Genomic DNA, 19,259 nt, shown 5'->3' on the forward strand with positions numbered 1-19,259 from the left:
TAACTATTCAGTAGAAGTTTCGAAGATAAAGTGGAGAAAATCTCTCAGAAAGTGGAACAAGGAGACATGAAATGGAAAATAAGGACAAAATAAAAAAATGAGATTAATCTTGGAAGCCCAATATTTAACTAAACTAGGTTTTCCAGAGATAGGATAGAGACAATGGTTGAGAAGATTATATGAAAGATTTCCCAGAACTCAAGGATAGTGATCTCCAGATTCTAAAGTCCCACAAAGTGTCCACAGGGTCTTTATGAAAAGGTATACAGGCATGTCTATGGATTGAGATGGGACTAGTGCTCCCTAAAGTGGTGCAGTGTTCAACATATACAACTGTATGTGGCCGCCAAATGAATTTGAGAAGACCCAGGCCATGGCATTTCAACTGGAAATTTCAGAGTTTTAGGGATTAAAAAGAATAACAGGAAAACTTTCTGAGAGGAAAAGTTAGTCATATCCAGAAGTTTAGGGACAAGCATGGCATCAAACTTCTCAAGAGAAGCATCATAACAGAAGACCATGGAAAAACGCTTTGCAAATTCTGAGAGAAAATGATTCCCAAGCTGTAATCCTATGCCCAGCTATATCAGTTAGTATTCTTAATTGTCAATAACACAATCTATATGGTTAGTTTAAGCAGATAAGAAATATTTTTATATGTTTTATGTTAGGGTACAGTTGATTAGCAATATGTTAGTTTCAGATGTACAGGAAAGTGATTTGGTTATGCTTATACATATATCTATTCTTTTTCAAATTCTTGTCCTATTAGGCCGTGACATAACATTGAGCAGAGTCCCCTGTGCTATACAGTAGGTCCTCGTTACTTATTCATCTAAAATATAGCAGTGTGTACCTGTCAATGTCAAATTCCCTAATTGTCCCTCTTCCACTTCCCCTCTGATAATGATAACTTCAGTCTCTAAGTCTGTGCCTCTTGGCAGCTAAGAAATTTGTTGACCTCAGATTGCTTAGGTGGTTATGGAATTTTTCTGGTGAGCCAGAGAATGGAGGCTTGTATACTGTGTTGCCAGATCCATACCCAAAGACCAACAGACAGCACAGCTACAGTATGATGGAGCTTGCTCCACACGAAATAGATAAGCCACAAGGATTTAACCTTTTTCCCCTAAGCTATTTCAAGTTATTTTCATTACTTACAAGTTAAGAGTCTTAATTCACACATAATGAAAGCTGCTATCTGTGCAGCTAATGCAGGTCTCCATATTGCTTGACCCTACCTCCACACTTTGGGTTTTGCTCTATGGATATTCCACCCATCACTTTGTCTCCTCACACCACTGGCTGCCCCCACCTCCTCTGTAGTGTGGCTTCAGCATGGCACCCACCACAGCCATCATGTGAGGAGCTGTAGTGGTTCCAGTGATTGGATTGGAGCCCCAGATGTACAGCTTCTCCCACTTCTTCTGGGCTCCAAGAAAACACTGAAACATTGATCATAGGACTGGCTTCTCCAGCACCCACTAAATGGGCTAGGTAATCCAATCTGGAAGTGTGGTACAGTCCATGAATTGGCTTTTGCCACACACTCACAAACTTAAGGCCTTTAAACATCTCACAATTCTAAGGATGCCTGGGCAGTTCTTTTAGTTTGAACAGGCTCATCTGGGACTGGGGGGTACAGAATGAAGTAACAGGTCTGTTTGTTGGCAGGCTGGTTTGTCTTGCCAGGGAGGATCCTTGTGGGGAAGGCTTCACCCACATGTCTGACGGTTGGCTCAATGTCAGCTGAGACAACTCTATGACTGTCTTCTCACTCAGCAAATTAGCCCAGGGTCATTTTCGTGGTGGTAGAAGTTCCCAGCAGCAAGAGAAGGCAAACCCAGATGCGCAAACATTTCTCAACCTCTGTTCAATGTCACACTTGCTAATGTCCCCTTGGCCAAAGAAAGTCACATGACCAAACCCAGATTCAAGGGTTTGGTATTGGCTGGAGAAATAGATTCCTCCTCCTGCCAGGAGTTGCTGTACATTCTCATTTCAAAGTACCATGCAGTCAGGAATGGGAGGAATTACTGTGACCATTTTTGCAAACAATCTTTTGCAAACAATCTACCACAGGGTGTTAATGCCTGCTAAGGTGAACTTTGGTGATCAGAAGGTAGAGGACAAGATCCACAGGGAAACTCTCTCTTCTTCCTTCCCAGTGAACCATTCTGAGGTGCACTGTTTCCACATAGTTACCTGGAGATGTCCTGGGTGACCGTGCCCCTGTCTTGATAGCCTTTCCTCCTTCCTTATTCCTCATTCCCTGCCCTTGCTGCCTGGGACTGTACTCACCAACAAAGCATTGCAAAGAGGGTTTTGTTCAGCTTTGTTTCATAGGTATTCAGAGTTAAAACACTTTTCTATCAGATTCTTGAGAAGATAATGTAATGTTTCTGGGATATACTCCATAAATAGTAACTTTTATTATCTTTTATTATTCTTATTACCTACAAAAATATTTCACAATAAAATCTGAACAAAGTAGAAATGGTATGGGCCACATTCTCAAATCACACTGCAGCAGAATGAAATATTAGTAAGTCTCAAGAAAATATAAACTGATGGAAATGAAAAACAAGCAAACAAAAGATGAAACCCACAAAGTTTCCTAAATAGCATCTAATCAATAATACAAACTGTTTACAAAATAGATGGAAAAATAATATTTAAGAATTTCCATGGTATGTAGCATTCACATGATTAAATTCCTTAGTGGTCTTGATAAACAAAAATACATAAAGTGAGTATTAGATCTATGATTTCAGGGAAAAGAACAAAAACAGAACCAAGGAGAGAGATGACCAAGATAACTGGGATGTGCTTCAATCTGCTCTTATTGGCTCATGAGAGATGCTTGTTCAATTTTCAGGAACTTGGTAAAGTGATTGTGAAACTCAGCCATGATTAATGATTAAAAATTTCATTATATAAACTTGAATCTACTGTATAAAAGACAAAAGTAATAAATATTCAAGCCATCACTTTCTATTTTACTCCATTTCACTATTATATATGTTACCGAGTTCACTGATGTCTTTGGATCTGTATAGTGAAAATACTACATAATGGTGTCCTACTGAGCCTCTATTCCCAATTCTGCATTCCCTGATACTCCACTGGCGGCTGGATATTAGCCACAGTGGAAGTATTTACACCATGGTATTTGGCAGTGCTGCCAGTCAGAAATAGCTCCTTCTCTTCCTCCTCCTTTTCTACAGAAGTAAGTGAAAGTCTCTCAGTCATGTCTGACTCTTTGGACTGTATAGTTCATGGAATTCTCCAGGCCAGAATACTGGAATGGGTAGCCTTTCCCTTCTCCAGGGGATCTTCCCACCCCAGGGATCAAACCCAGGTCTCCCGCATTGCAGGCGGATTCTTTACCAGCTGAGCCACAAGGCAAGTCCCTTTTTAGGGTTAGGGTTAGGGTTATGGTTAGGGTTAGGTTATCTTTTCTAGAGAGATATTGTTAAACATTTACCAGTTTGCTACTGACTAGTGGTACATAATCTTTTCTCAGGAACATGAATTTTCCAGCTTGAGATTAGAATAAAATGAAGATAAAGCATTAAGATGTTTATAAAGTTCACACTCATTTCAGTGCTCTGGGATGCTCTAGATCTCAGGGATACATTTCTTTGGTTTGCAGTTAAATCAATTCTAATTAATGCAAGATGGACTTTAACACTCAAGAGTGACCCAGATCTCAAACTGTTTCTCTGGATTGATAATGAGTAAGTGCTGCTAATGAATAAGTAACTAAAAACTTCTGAACTGAGCCTCTGGGTACCTCTGGGCTGACCAGAAGCTAGAAATTCAGTAAATGTACAGCTGGATAAATATGGATTTTGATCAAATGAAACACTCTTCTATTATTATTTTTTTCTATAAAGCATGAGAAAAGTTAAACCAGGTTGATAAGTATTAGTAAAAAAAAATGTATAGCAACACTAACTAAATCTCATTTTTACCATGGGGGCTATTTTTTTTGGATTTGAAATAATTCTAAGTAAAAATTCTTTATAGCAATTTGTGTCAAAGACATTTTAACCTGTAAGCTTAGTTTGAAAAGTAAATTAATGTTCATTTAAAATAGAGAATTAGATTAACGATGTTGACTTGAATAAAGTGCGAGTTGGCATACAGTTCCATTAGACACCAATAGTTTATTCCTGTTTTTTCAAATTCACTTTGAATTAAATTCAGTAAGAAACCATTCTCTTAATTCACTTTGTATATCTGATTAAGTTTTCTCTAAGTTTCACTTTGTTAACATTTAAACACAACACAGAAATGGATTTTGGAGGAAGAGAAATTATAGCATTATCAAAATTAACTGACATATTTTCTCCTTTATGCTCAAGTTGTGTTGTGATCCTAAGTAAAGAAAGATATATTAGAGAGATTTACCCCTATATGAGAAGTGCTATATTTGAGCAGTCTATGCCTCAGTTTTTAAGAACTATTCAATTTGTGCCCAAAGTTTTTTGTGACTTATAGTATATATTTCATCTTTTAATTTCCTCACTTGATTTTTTTTAAAGTTACTATTAGACTTTAGATTTTTTTAAACCAAGACTTTTTCTTATGCTAGTGATTATTTTAACTTTAAAAAATAAAGTTCCCTTTAAATAATGATAAGATTTATTTTCAAAGCAGATTTTCCACTTAAAAATAATCCATTTCCAAAGATGTCAATGAACCAAGTCTGACATCTGAACTTTTAATTTGTTCTTGGCATCGTTGGCTCTTATGCATTCCCTGGGTTTATTAGAGCATGTGAAGCTCTTGTGACTCTCAGTTGATGTAATAAAACTTGTTAATGTAAATTTGTCTTATTGTCCTGCATGTTTGCTTATTCTTCACACTTGTCGTTCAGATCTAAATTTAAAAGATTATATTTTGAAAGTAAGAAACTAAATGATCCTGTCTAAATATGTTAAAATATTTAAGCATCTGGATTTACTTTCAGTCTAGATGAAAGATCTCTGGGAAATGCGACTCTACCTTTTTTTCATCTGCCTTTGAAACTAGTTGACATAATATAGATTAAAGTGAAGTTTCAGGCTGCATGGGATCCAGAGAGATTCAAGCTACTCTCCGAAGTAGAAATGAAGGACAGACATTGTGGATCATACCTCATCTTGGATCTTGAAAATATATCACAGACCTGATTAGGTAAAAGCTCAATTTGAGCCTTTAAGCATGATTTGAGGAATCTCCTTCTAGAATCCAGATAGCTCTTTCACCTGCCTAACCCAGAATAAATACATATTTGTTAAGTAAGTGGTAGGTAAGGTATTTATGATTTAGAATCCAGGAGCTGAGCAATATTTGTCAATTACTCACAGATTATGCCATATTGGCAATTCTCGGTTTTGTAATTTGACAAACTGCTGGCTATTGACTTCGTTAAGTATTGTTAGTCTATCAGAAAAGTAGTGAGCTTAACAAAATAATAAGCAATGACTGTTTACTTAAATTCCAAAAGCAGATTCCTTAAAAAAAAAAAACTTTATGTGAAATTTGAAGGACGTCTAACCAGGATGTTATGATTAATTAACAATCAAATCTGTCAATACCAGAACAGCTACCACTGCTTGACTGATTTTAACTGATAGATTTCATCCAACTGATGATCCTTAGTAGAAATACAATGATCCCTTGGGACTTCCCTGGCAGTCCAGTGATTAGGATTTCCCACCTGCACTGCAGGGACACAGGTTCCATCTCTGGCCAGGGAATTAAAATCCCACATACCCAGCAGCTCAGCCAAAAAGTAAAAACTAATGAGAATCCCATGGACAGAGAAGCCTGGCGGGCTATAGTCCATGGGGTCACAAAGTCGGACATGACAGAGCGACTAACAGAGTATACTATTTAGCTAGTACAATCTGGATATTATTCCAGGATTTTGCGTTTAGTTGTCAGTCAGCCAAAAATGGAAAAAGTAAGACACTTTTACAAAATACGCATCGGGGTAGGGTGCGAGGTGGAGTGAACTTCCTCTGCTTGAACACATCAGAGATAAATATTAATAATAGGCATATTTTCTCGCACCAATTACCAACTAGTTGCCATTTAGATGAACGCCTCACAATTCTGGCACTACGATTTTTGTGAAGTAGGTTTATATTTGAAAATTTAAGAAACTGTTATTCATTCACTCATTTATTCAACTGATTTCACTCCTCTCCCTCTCTTCACTCGGGGCTCCTCCCACCTCGTCACTCGGGGCTCCTCCCACCTCCCTCAGAGGTTCTTCTTGCCCTCCTCTCTCAAAACTCCTCACCGCGTCGTCACTCAGGACTCGGAACAACTGCCTCCCTCAGGGCTTCTCTGGCTCTCCTCACTTATGGCTCCTCTCATCCTTCTCGCTCAGGGCTCTTCTCACTCACCTACCTCAGGGCTTCTCTCGTCCTCCTCACTCAAAGCTCCTCACACCCTCGTCACTCAGGACAACTGAAGCCCTCCCTCCTCGGAGCTTCTCTCACCCTCCTCCGTCTGAGCTCCTCACAACGCCCTCCGAGATCCTCTCGACCTCCTCACTCAGGTTTCCTCTCACCCCTTCCCTCAGACCGCCTCACAACCTCCTAGCTCAGGGCTCCCTCCAAGAATTTGAAGGATTTTAAATAGGTGAGAAAACAAATAAAACCGTTTGCTTACTGTCTAAAAATATCACTGTGCTGTTAAGAGAATGAACTGCAGTAAGGCAAGAGGAAGAGGCCATTGCACTAGTCAGGGTGAGAAGAAGAAGGGAGAAAGGCAGTGGCCATGGAGAGAATCAGGCAGACTCAGATTTTATAGGTCTAGTTCAGTAAATAGAGAATTTGAACTCCGCCCAGTTAATACCTCAACATTTTTTTCTTAGCTGAAAGGTGACGTTTTGTAAGAGATCTGTACATCATTGTTATCTCATCCATTCTGTACTTGATTCTGAATCGAATTTTACTGTTGGGTATATATTCTTGCCTGGAAAATTCCATGGGCAATTCCATGGGACCCTGGTGGGCTACAGTAAATGGGGCTGCAAAGAGTAGAATGCAACTGACTGAGCACTATCATGCAAAACAGGAGAACATGCAGACTCATTATATATTAAAAATGATGTCCTGACTTAAGTTTTTAAAGTTCCAAGTAAGTAATTTCAATGGGCAGTAAAGCTTTCCCTGTGTTGGATAATCCCAGATAATTGTTGGTAAGAACACAGTTCCTGTGTCACTGCAGTCACTTGTCTACTGAGTAGAGATGCATCAAGCAAGGAGGTCACAGAGTATGAAACCCATTGGAACAAATGTAAGATTGTCTGAGCAGAGGTCCTGTATCACTCAATGATATCATTGGGGAATATCACCCAATGATTTCTGATTTTGGTATAAGAATTCTAAACAATCAATTTGAGTCTTTTAGATTTGTAGATTTTGTATATGTGCTGCCGAAGCGAGCACTTGATTTGTAGATTTTGGAAGGTGATTTAGTGAAGTTGACGTGACTGAGGAGAGAAATCATCACTTCTTTTTTTATGGCATTCCTGCTGCATGCTTTGTACTGCATGTTTAAGTGAACCTGTTTTCTTCTATTTGAGGAGATAATTCATACACCTGTGAAACAATGAACAAAATAGCTTGAACAGTGAATATCACAATACGGTGGAAAGAGCATGGACTTCAAAATTAGACACAGTTCTCAAAGTCTGCTTCTTCCTCCTAACAAATGCATGCTTTTAGACAAATCATTAACCTCAACAAATCTTTCTCTTTCAGCTTAAAAAAATTTTTTTTTAATATTTTTATTTATTTATTTATGACTGCGGTGGGTCTTTGTTGCTGGGTCAGGCTTTCTCTAGTGGCAAGCAGTGGCTGCTCTTCGCTGCAGTGTGCAGCCTTCTCATTGTTATGGCTTCTCTTGTTGTGGAGCACTGGGCTCTAGAGTACAGGCTCAGTAGTTGTGGCCTGTGGGCTTAGTTTCCCCATAGCATGTGGAATCTTTCCAGACCAGAGATCAAACTTGTGTCCCTTGAATTGGCTGGAGGATTCTTAACCACTGGAGCACCAGGGAAGTCCTCTTTTTTAGCTTTATCTAAGGGAAAAAATGGAAATATGGATTCCTTTTCTGCCTTAGTATGCTAGGATTAAATAGAAAAATCTGAATGAGAATGAAAAGGAAAGAAAACTTGCACAGTAATAGGTACTTAAGGTATGTTTTTAAGTTTCAAGAGGGTGATTTTGAATTTCAGAGCAAGGAACGCTTCCTCACATTGAAGGAGTTAGGATAATAGTTGTTAAGGAAGCAACACACATATTTGTTCTGATTGCCTCCAGGTTGGAAGTGCATGGCACAAAGTTTAGAAGCATTAGCTTTTGTGTTATTGAATAATCACAGACTTTGAAAGCATAAAATGTGCAAATCAGGCAAGTATAAAAAGAATTGGAAAGATGAGTATGGGCTTTTAGTAAGCTGGAAACTATTAGTCTCAGAAGGCTGATTAGAATGTAGATAAGTCTGTGGAAGAAGGGGTGTGACAGGAAACTAGAAATATCTATTACCTTTCTCTTCTGCACTGAAATTCTCTTCCCCAGCCAGGATCTGAGTTAGCGGAGTCAGCCAGACCAGATGATCTTTCTGTTTTCCTTTTCCTGGTTCAATTTCTGCAGGACTCTGACTCCCAGCCAGAGGAACTCAAAAAGTCTCTGCTTTCAGCAACATGTTCTACTGCCAGCTTCTGTCTCCACATCTCCTAAATCAAGGTAGGCTTCTCCACTGCCAAAAGCACCGGACAAAAAGCAGAATGACCCTTTGATCTCTTATGTATGGAGTTCCTATGTTATGCAAAGAAGTTTATGGTATGTTTTATAAAGAGAACTGAATTGGTGTTTAATCTCAAAGGCATTCAAGAGCTTAGAATCTAATCTAAGAAACTATGAATGTGTGAAATGAGATTGTGCTGAGATTCAAATGGTAAAAAATTCACCCTTAATGGATTGCTGAAGAGGGGCACTTACTCTTTAGAATGACACCGAGACAATACTGCACAGAGTTGTTGTTAGGAGTAAATGAGCAAATACACACAGAGCACTTAGATGTACCCTGTAGGCAGTGTGTGTTCAATAAATGTGAGCCGCTACTGACTTCAAGCAGTGTTGCCTAATATGTCTCGTGGTAAAAATCTCTTGGGGGGATTTGTTACATTTAGAGATTTCCAAATCCCTCCCAGAAAATGATTATATTTCAGTTGGTCTGAACAGGGTAGTGGGAAGTGGAATCCTTACAGTTAATAAACGTCTCAGAATTCTTTAGATTTCTCAAGTTTAGAAAACACCGCCTTAGTCAAAATGTACAAACTTCCAGTTATAAATAAATCCTGGGGCTATAATGTACAGAATAGTGACTATAGTTAATAATACTATATTGTATATCTGAAAGTTGATTGAGAAAATTCCCTTCTGGACAAGATTCACCCTTCTGGAAGCCATTATGATTTATGGGTAGAAGATAAAATTTCAGTGTTAACAGGAATTTGAAGGAAGTTGATTCTAACACTCATGGAATACTTTGAGGGACTCAAGCCTTCAGTGGAGGAAATAACTGCAGGTGTGTGGGAAGTATAGAAATAATCAAAACAATAATAATTATTAGTGATTATTACTTTTTAGCATACAGAAGAAGGAGAAAAATGATCCACTCTGTTCAATATGCTAGATATACCACAGTTTCCTCTTGGTTTTAACTGAAATAGAACAGGTTAATCAGAGCAGAGAGAAAATGGACTTTATAACAAAAAATTAATAAACTCAAACCTCAGTGAAAACAGTTGAGAGGCCAGGATGGGGAGGGCCCATGCCCCCTAACAATAGTGGAGCCCAACAGGAAGAAGAAAGACTTCCTTTTCTCACCTGGCAAGAGCTCAGCCAATGAGAGACTGTCACAACTCAGCCAATGAAAAGTCACTACGCTTCCAACTCTCATTTCCTCCAGTAGACTCTGTTTACTACAGCACTTCGACTTCCTCTTCCACTCTTTGAAAGAGTTCTCTGCTTGCCCTGTGGGGCTTGCACAGTGGCTCAGTTTGGCTATAGACCGCATTTGCAATTCTTTCTTGATTTCAAGTAAGCCCATTTTTGCTGGAGAAATAACTATTGTCTGTTTGTTTCAGAGCAGTAATAACCAACTTCCTGCCTCCCTCCTTTCCCATAATAATTCAAGAAAAGCCAAGGGACCAATTAAGACCTCCATGTATGCTTTGATTTGTGACCCAGGGCTATTCTTCACAGACCAGAGGAGCTTGCTTCTTGAGTGTTTGTCATTTCAAAATTTATGTATTCTTGTACAATGGTAATTTTAGGAGGAGTCGCATTTTAAATGTGGTAAATATGTTGAAGGGTATTTTAAATTTGTTGATTGTCTGTCGTCTCATGGCAAAAGTGTTCCTAATGATTCTTGAATAAGCATATTTTCTTGGCATTGAGTAGTACAGTCAATGCCAGGTGGAAAATACTGACACCAAGTTTAAATTGTAAAGTGTTTTGCATGTTCTAAGGGCAACACTTAGTGAATTATGTTTGGAAATGTAATTTCTTCAATGAACTATTTGTGAATTTGTGGATGCAGGGTGCTCAGCTTCTCGGTTGCTGTTTGATCTCCTGGGCACACATACACTAGATCACTGAAGTCGCTCAGTCGTGTCCAACTCTTTGCGACCCCATAAACTGTAGCCTACCAGATTTCTCCATCCATGGGATTTTCCAAGCAAGAGTACTGGAGTGGGTTGCCATTTCCTTCAGAGGATCTTCCCGACCCAGGGATGGAACACGGGTCTCTCTCATTGTAGGCAGACGCTTTACCGTCCGAGCCACCAAGGAAGCCAATAGATCACCAGCACTATTTAAATTGTTTCCTTTTCCTCCTCCTTCTTTCTCTTCACCCCTCTGCTCCTTTGTCCTCCACTTTTGCTCCACGCCAAAGGCTTATAGTTAAATTCCATCAGTACATTCCCATACATTAATTTGTGTCTGATGTAACTCCGCAGTATTTGGCAAGTCATGGTATTTTTGCTTCTCTATTCTTTTCACTCACATTAAATCAATTCAAGAAACCCAGAATGTTTGATTTAGATAAATGCAACTAACAGCATTGGAGGTTGCTTATGTGCATGTTTTTGCAAAGTAATCTGATCTTAAAAGGTAATTGCATTAGGACCTTGCCAAAGTCAGGAATAAAATACTCTTAAAACAAATCACAACTACTTCTGATTTTCTAGAGTTAGCAAGGAGCAGGACTTTGCAGGCAACAAAAGTTAATGACTAGCCAAAGGGTTTTTCAACTCTCCTCCTTATTTTCTACCTAAAACCATGTTAAGCCATACCTAGATAATATGCTCATTGATTTTCGGGTATCTACAAATAAGATAGTCTTCATAAAATCTTGAAACAGTCTTGGACTCTTATTAACTTGGACAAAAGTGAACACAAAGGAATTTGCCTGCAGCACACAGCTGGGCCCTGTGACCCCACTGACCCAGCTTCTCTTCTAAAGGGTAGCAGTGTTCTGCCCTTTACATCTCATCTACAATAGAAAATGTCAGTGAGAAGACACCCAGCCTTCGCTCTTCTCCCAAGGGGAGCATGCTCACTGGGCAGTTTTTCTCTAATAATTACCTTAACTGGCAAAAGTGCACACATTTTGAACTGAGAGAAAATTCTTATGGCATTTTGCAAACATCATGTAGCTGCAAATATTTGTCTTCTGGGGAAGAACTTGCAGAGCCTTGTGGTAAGTTGCTTAATAGTAGTCATGGTCTGTTAATTCCATTTTTTCTTTCTTCCTAAGAAAGAGTGAAAAAAATAACTGTCTGGTGAATATCAGGATTCTTAGGCTCATATAGGAGCACTGAACCAAAGGTCTCCCAGAACAGCAGTGTTTTATTCTAAAATATAAGAATTGACTTACCAGAGCAGGGATCTTGACTAGAGTCCATGGCTCTTAGGGGAATTTTTGACAGGAATGTAGGATGCTGAAGACCTCTCTAAAAAAAAAGAAAGACTGCAAAAGATAAGTTTTTTTGTACGTACATTTCATCAGTTTTTCTAAAGCTCCCCTGACTTTCTAAAATGATCTTCTTTTGCAGCATTCCAGAAGCTAAGGTTTGCCTCTCAAAGTTAATTCTGAACTGGCATATGAAACTTACATGCCATTGCCTAATTCCATTTTTTGGAATGTTAAGTAAAACAAACACCTAGGAAACAAGGACAATATTAGAATACGACTGAGTCTTGCCCTGCTTTTTCTTGTTTTAACTTAGTGGTACTATATTGATTTCAAGAGCTTTGCACTGAAATGTGTTGTTCAGTTCAGTTCAGTTGCTCAGTCGTGTCCAACTTTTTGCGACCCCATGGGCTGCAGCATGCCAGGCTTCCCTGTCCATCACCAACTCCCCCAAGCTTGCTCAAACTCATGTCCATTGAGTTGGTGATGTCATCCAACCATCTCATCCTCTGTCATCCAGTTCTCCTCTTGCCTTCAATCTTTTGCAGCATTAGGGTCTTTTCCAACGAGTCAGTTCTTTGCATCAGGTGGCCAAAGTTTTGGAGTTTCAGCTTTGGCATCAGTCCTTCCAATAAATATTCAGGACTGATTTCCTTTAGGATTGACTGGTTGGATCTCCTTGCAGTCTATTCTCCATCATCACAGTTCAAAAGCATCAATTCTTCAGTGCTTAGCTTTCTTTATAGGCCAGCTCTCACATCCATACATGACTACTGGAAAAATGATACCTTTGATTAGACGGACCTTTGTCGGCAAAGTGGTGTCTCGGCTTTTTAATGTGCTGTCTAGGTTAGTCATAGCTTTTCTTCTAAGGAGCAAGCATCTTTTAATTTCATGGTTGCAGTCACCATCTGCAGTGATTTTGGAGCCCAAGAAAATAAAGTCTGTTACTGTTTCCATTGTTTCCCCATCTATTTGCCATGAAGTGATGGGACTGGATGCCATGATCTTTGTTTTCTGAATGTTGAGTTTTAAGCCAGTTTTTTCACTCTCTTCTTTCACTTTCATCAAGAGGCTCTTTAGTTCCTCTTCACTTTCTGCCATAAGGGTGGTGTCATCTGTGTGTCTGAGGTTATTGATATTTCTCCTAGCAATCTTGATTCCAAGCTTGCACTTCATCCAGCCTGGCATTTCGCATGATGTACTCTTCACATAAGTTAAATAAGCAGGGTAACAATATACAGCCTTGATATATACTCCTTTCCCAATTTGGAACCAGTTTGTTGTTCCATTTCCAGTTCTAACTGTTGCTTCTCGACCTGCATACAGATTTCTCAGTAGTCAGATAAGGTGGTCTGGTATTCCCACCTATTGAAGAATTTTCCACAGTTTGTTGTGATCCACACAGTCAAAGGCTTTGGCGTAATCAATAAATCAGAAGTAGATGTTTTTCTGGAATTTTCTTGCTTTTTCTATGATCCAACAGGTGTTGGCAATTTGATCTTTGGTTCCTCTGCCTTTTCTAAATCCAGCTTGAAATGTATTGAAATACCACTAATTGAAACAGAAAGATATTTACTTCATTTGAGTAAATGTACGGTACTTTATGGGTTTCCCAGGAGGTGCTAGTGGTAAAGAAACCACCTGCCAATGCAGGAGACACACAGGAGATGTGGGTTTGATCCCTGGGTTGAAGATCCCTGGAGGAGGCATGGCAACCCACTCTAGTATTCTTGCCTGGAGAATCCCATGGACAGAAGAGCCTGGTGAACTATAATCCACAGGGTTGTAAAGAGTTGGATATGACTGAAGCAACTTACCAAACCACACACATGGTACTTTAAAGCTAAGGTTCTTGGTTTGTCAAATACAATCAAAACTACATACAATGTTTGGCGATATGAAAGAAAAGATTGGGTTTTTAAATGTGAAAAGCCTTTTTTTCTTCTGAGTAGAGAAATTGGGATCACTTTTTCCTTTCTTTAACTCAGTTTTTCTGCATTGCTTAGATAGGTTTTAAAAGGGCACTTTTCTCTATTTGTATAAGGGAAACCCTGTCTTAGACACTGTTAATGAATTATAACATCACTTATAGCAACAGGACAGGCAGTCCTGTTGTGCTGCAGTCCATGGGGTTGCAAAGAGTTGGACACGACTGAGTGACTGAACTGAAGTGATAGCAACAGTTTGACCACAAATAGTGATGAGAAAAATCCTTAAATACTAGGTGGACCTTTAAGTAGAAATTTTACAAAATTTGGGGAAATTGGCACTGAAAATGTCGGTTCAATGGAAGTTTGTTAGCTAAGTTTTGGGGTAAGTTTACCTACACCTCTTGAATACTTTCAAGCAGGGTTTAATTTGGTGTCATCCTGTTTAAGAGCATTTATTAACCCCAAGAGCTAAATGGAAAGAATTCCTATAATTAAGTACATTGGCTTGTTTTTATGAGGTTCCATAATGTAATATATTAAGCTCTTACTAGACTTTGGACCCTGTGTGTGCTATCTGGTTTATGGGAATTTTCTCATCCAGTTTGTCAACAACTTTTATGTGATAGTAATTAAAACAATCATCCTTGTTTTGCAGATAGAGAAACAGGACTGGAACCCAAATTCTAGGATTCAAGAGCCTGCACTCTCCACTGTACAAAACTTATTGTAAGTAAAGTTAAATATTAATAGTAAATAAGCAAAGTGAAGAATTACATTTTTTAATTATGGAAAATTTCATGGGTTAAAGAATTGTAGGGATAAAGAACTTGCAGGTTTTCCAGTGGGTAAGAATCCACACTCCCAGTACAGGGGGCATGGGTTCCATCCTTGGTCATTGAACTAAGATCCCACATGCTTCATGGTGCTGCCAAAATAAAAGAATTGTACAGTGAACCCTCATACACCCATCCTCCAGCTTTGACAATCATCAACACATGGCCAATATTGCTTTGTCTGTAGCCTTGTCTTCTGCCCCATCTCTGTGATAAGGCAAGTCTCAGACATCATATTGTTTCACTTAAGGGAATATTTAAATTAAATAAAGATATATGTATCTAGGTAAGAATAAATATTAATAATATCTGGGAATTTTTAAAAAGTACATTCTCTTGTATCATCTCATTTCATTCTCATCATGATCTTTGAATTGTTTATGTTTATTCCCATATTGGAAATGAGTCTCTACCAACTTGTAAAACAAATAATGACAGAGTTGAGACTGAAATTTAAGCCATCAGGTTCTAAGTTTCAGCCTCTTTCCTCTGCACAATTGTAGCTTTACAGACTGTTATAAATGGACTTCAGCTACATCACTTATGTGAGTGAGAAAGGGAATTTAAAATGGTTCATGCATTTCACTCACAACTATGGATAGATCAACTAAACAGAAAATTAACAAGGAAACACAAACCTTAAATGACACAATGGACCAGCTAGACCTAATTGATATCTATAGGACATTTCATCCCAAAACAATCAACTTCACCTTTTTCTCAAGTGCACACGGAACATTCTCCAGAATAGATCACATCCTGGGCCATAAATCTGGTCTTGGAAAATTCAAAAAAATTGAAATCATTCCAGTCATCTTTTCTGACCACAGTGCAGTAAGATTAGATCTCAAATACAGGGAAAAAATTGTTAAAACCTCAAACATATGGAGGCTAAATAACACGCTTCTGAATAACCAACAAATCATAGAAGAAATCAAAAAAGAAATCAAAATATGTGTAGAAATGAATGAAAATGAAAACACAACAACCCAAAACCTATGGGACACTGTAAAAGCAGTGCTAAGGGGAAGGTTCATAGCATTACAGGCTTACATCAAGAAACAGGAAAAAAACCAATTAAATAACCTAACTCTACACATAAAGCAATTAGAGAAGGAAGAAATGAAGAACCCCAGAGTTAGCAGAAGGAAAGAAATCTTAAAAATCAGGGCAGAAATAAATGCAAAAGAAACTAAAGAGACCATAGCAAAAATCAACAAAGCTAAAAGCTGGTTTTTTGAAAAAATAAACAAAATTGACAAACCATTAGCAAGACTCATTAAGAAACAAAGAGAGAAGAACCAAATTAACAAAATTAGAAATGAAAATGGAGAGATCACAACAGACAACACTGAAATACAAAGGATCATAAGAGACTACTACCAGCAGCTCTATGCCAATAAAATGGACAACTTGGATGAAATGGACAAATTCTTAGAAAAGTATAACTTTCCAAAACTGAACCAGGAAGAAATAGAAGATCTTAACAGACCCATCACAAGCAAGGAAATCGAAACTGTCATCAAAAATCTTCCAGCAAACAAAAGCCCAGGACCAGATGGCTTCACAGCTGAATTCTACCAAAAATTTAGAGAAGAGCTAACACCTATCTTACTCAAACTCTTCCAGAAAATTGCAGAGTATCAATTCTTACTGAAGCACAGAGAAGTGAATTTAACCAGGACAGAGAATGTGCCAATTACTTATTAATCTAGTCTAAACCCAGTGCCTTGTTTGTACTAAGAGTAATTTCCTGCAAGGTTCTGAGAGTCTCAATTTTACAACACAGGACTAAAAACAGTTACTGATGTAAGGAGAATGAACTCCAGAAACACTCTCAAAGAATGGAAGATCAAGTTGTAAAATGCATGAACCATTTTAAATTCCCTTTCTCACTCACATAAGTGATGTAGCTGAAGTCCATTTATAACAGTCTGTAAAGCTACAATTGTGCAGAGGAAAGAGGCTGAAACTTAGAACCTGATGGCTTAAATTTCAGTCTCAACTCTGTCATTATTTGTTTTACAAGTTGGTAGAGACTCATTTCCAATATGAACCAGTCCTAATGAGATGGATGAAGCTGGAGCCCATTATACAGAGTGAAGTAAGCCAGAAAGATAAAGAACATTATAGCATACTGACACATGTATATGGAATTTAGAAGGGTGATGACGATGACCCTATGTGCAGAACAGAGAAAGAGACACAGAAATACAGAACAGACTTTTGAACTTTGTGGGAGAATGTGAGGGTGGGATATTTCAAAAGAACAGCATGTATATTATCTATGGTGAAACAGATCACCAGCCCAGGTGGGATGCACGAGACAAGTGCTCCGGCCTGGTGCACTGGGAAGACACAGAGGAATCGGGTGGAGAGGGAGGTGGGAGGAGGGATCGGGATTGGGAATACATGTAAATCCATGGCTGATTCATATCAATGTATGACAAAACCCACTGGAAAAAAAATATATATATAATAATAATAAAAATAAAAAAATAAAAAAAAATAAAAAATAAAATAAACTGTAACTACATATGAAAAAAAAAAAAAACAAAAAAAAAAACAAAAAAAAAAACAAAACAAAAAACAAAAAAAAAAAAAGAATTGATACTCTGACTCAGTTCCTGAGAGCCGTGTTTATGCATTTACTTTTGTGCTTAAACTTGCTGTGTTTTCATGGGATACCAAAATGAACAGAGCAGTTTCTGGCCTCAAGAAACTTATAATCTAATGGTAGGGGGAAATATCTATTTACAGAAATAAATATGAGCAAAGAAAAACATGTCATGGTCATATACAGATAGGAAGTTTAGAAAAGAAAGTGAAAGTGAAGTCGCTCAGTTGTGTCCGACTCTTTGCGACACCGTGGACTGTAGCCCACCAGGCTCCTCCATCCGTGGCATTCTCCAGGCAAGAATACTGGAGTGGGCTGCCATTTCCTTCTCCAGGGGATCTTACCAACCCAGGGATCAAACCCAGGTCCCCCACATTGCAGGTAGATACTTTAACCTCTGAGCCACCAGGGAAGCCCCAGGAAGTTTAGAAGATTAACACAAATATCCACCATTTATGAATGACTTCCCTGTTAGGCAACAGGGATGTGCTTTATTTTTGTAATGCTTCAACACACACACGTGTGTGTGTGTGTGTGTGTGTGTGTGTGTGTTTTAAATGATCATATTTTGACGTCAGCCTGGAGTTTTGTTCCTTTTATGGCCGCACTCCATGCCATGTAGGACCTTAGTTTCTCAACTGGGAATCGAACCTGAGGCCTCTACATTGGAAGGCAGACTCTAAACCACTGGACCTCCAGGGAAGTCCCTCAACACACATCTTAAAAGGGAAATGCTATTAACCAAGCTACCAATGATGAAGTTGAAGCACAGATAGGAGGTGACAATGGAAATTGGCCTTCAGGGGTGAGTAGTTGGGCATCCCTGGTGAGTTGGGCATCCCAGGTGAGAGAATGATAACAGAGAAGCACTGAAAGAGCAAGCGTCTGGGAAACCGAGAAATATCCCAGGTTCAGGGATCAGGAAATAGCGACTAAAATGGTCAAAAGCATATCTGAGGCCTCTATCTGTGATGTAGGCTGCACAAAGAAAGTGTGCTTTCAATGAGGTGTTTGCTAATTCATGAAATTCCAGTGGACGTTGGTGTGATGTGACTGTTTTGGGGGAGGCCATGCCTTTAGAATTTATGAAACGTTCTGATTTGTACTTTTTATTTTCCCCTGTGATTCTTCCGTTTTTGTTTTTTTTTAATTCTAGACAGTCTGTAGTCAGCTCTCTGCTGAAGCAATTTGCTAGCAGCTGAACTTTGGATAAAGCCTTGTAAACCATCTCCATCATCATATTATTTACAAAGAATAATTTTATATTAAGTCAGTGAAGACATTTTTAATTTTATATTGTTTAATCATCTTTGTTTCATTTGGTTGTAGCCTAAGCACTTGTTTTTATTACTATTGAGGTGTCTCTTAATTAGATTTGATTGGTAGTTTTTTTTTTTTAAAGTTAAGAATTAATAAAAGTTACAGATGTGAAGCTATTGTGGATGATCCTACAATGGTGGATAAATGTCATTATACATTTGTCGAAATCTATAGAATGTACAACATCAAAAGTGAACCCTAATGTGAAAAAAATGTAAAATGAACTTTGGGTGATGATGACATGTCAACGTAGATTCATTGATTGTAACGCATGTTCCGTGCAGGTGTGGAAGCTGATAGTGGGGAGGGTAGGCATGTGTGGGGGGCAGAAGATGTCTGGAAAATCTCTATAGCTGCTGTTTAATTTTTCTATGAACCTAAAACTTCTCTGAGAAATGAGGTCTATTAAAAAATGTAATAGAAGTAGAGAACGAATGAAAGACCAAAGCCTTCTATCTAGGTATTTTCATGTGTTGAGTTCAGAAATGGGTGGTAGAGATGGAAGTATTTTGTCAAATGTACCTGGAGGCAACAAGATGCTGGGGTTCTTCTGGCCGCAGGAGTGGT

The sequence above is a fragment of the Dama dama genome, chromosome 23, assembly GCF_033118175.1.
Source record: "Dama dama isolate Ldn47 chromosome 23, ASM3311817v1, whole genome shotgun sequence".
Lineage (NCBI taxonomy): Eukaryota > Metazoa > Chordata > Mammalia > Artiodactyla > Cervidae > Dama > Dama dama.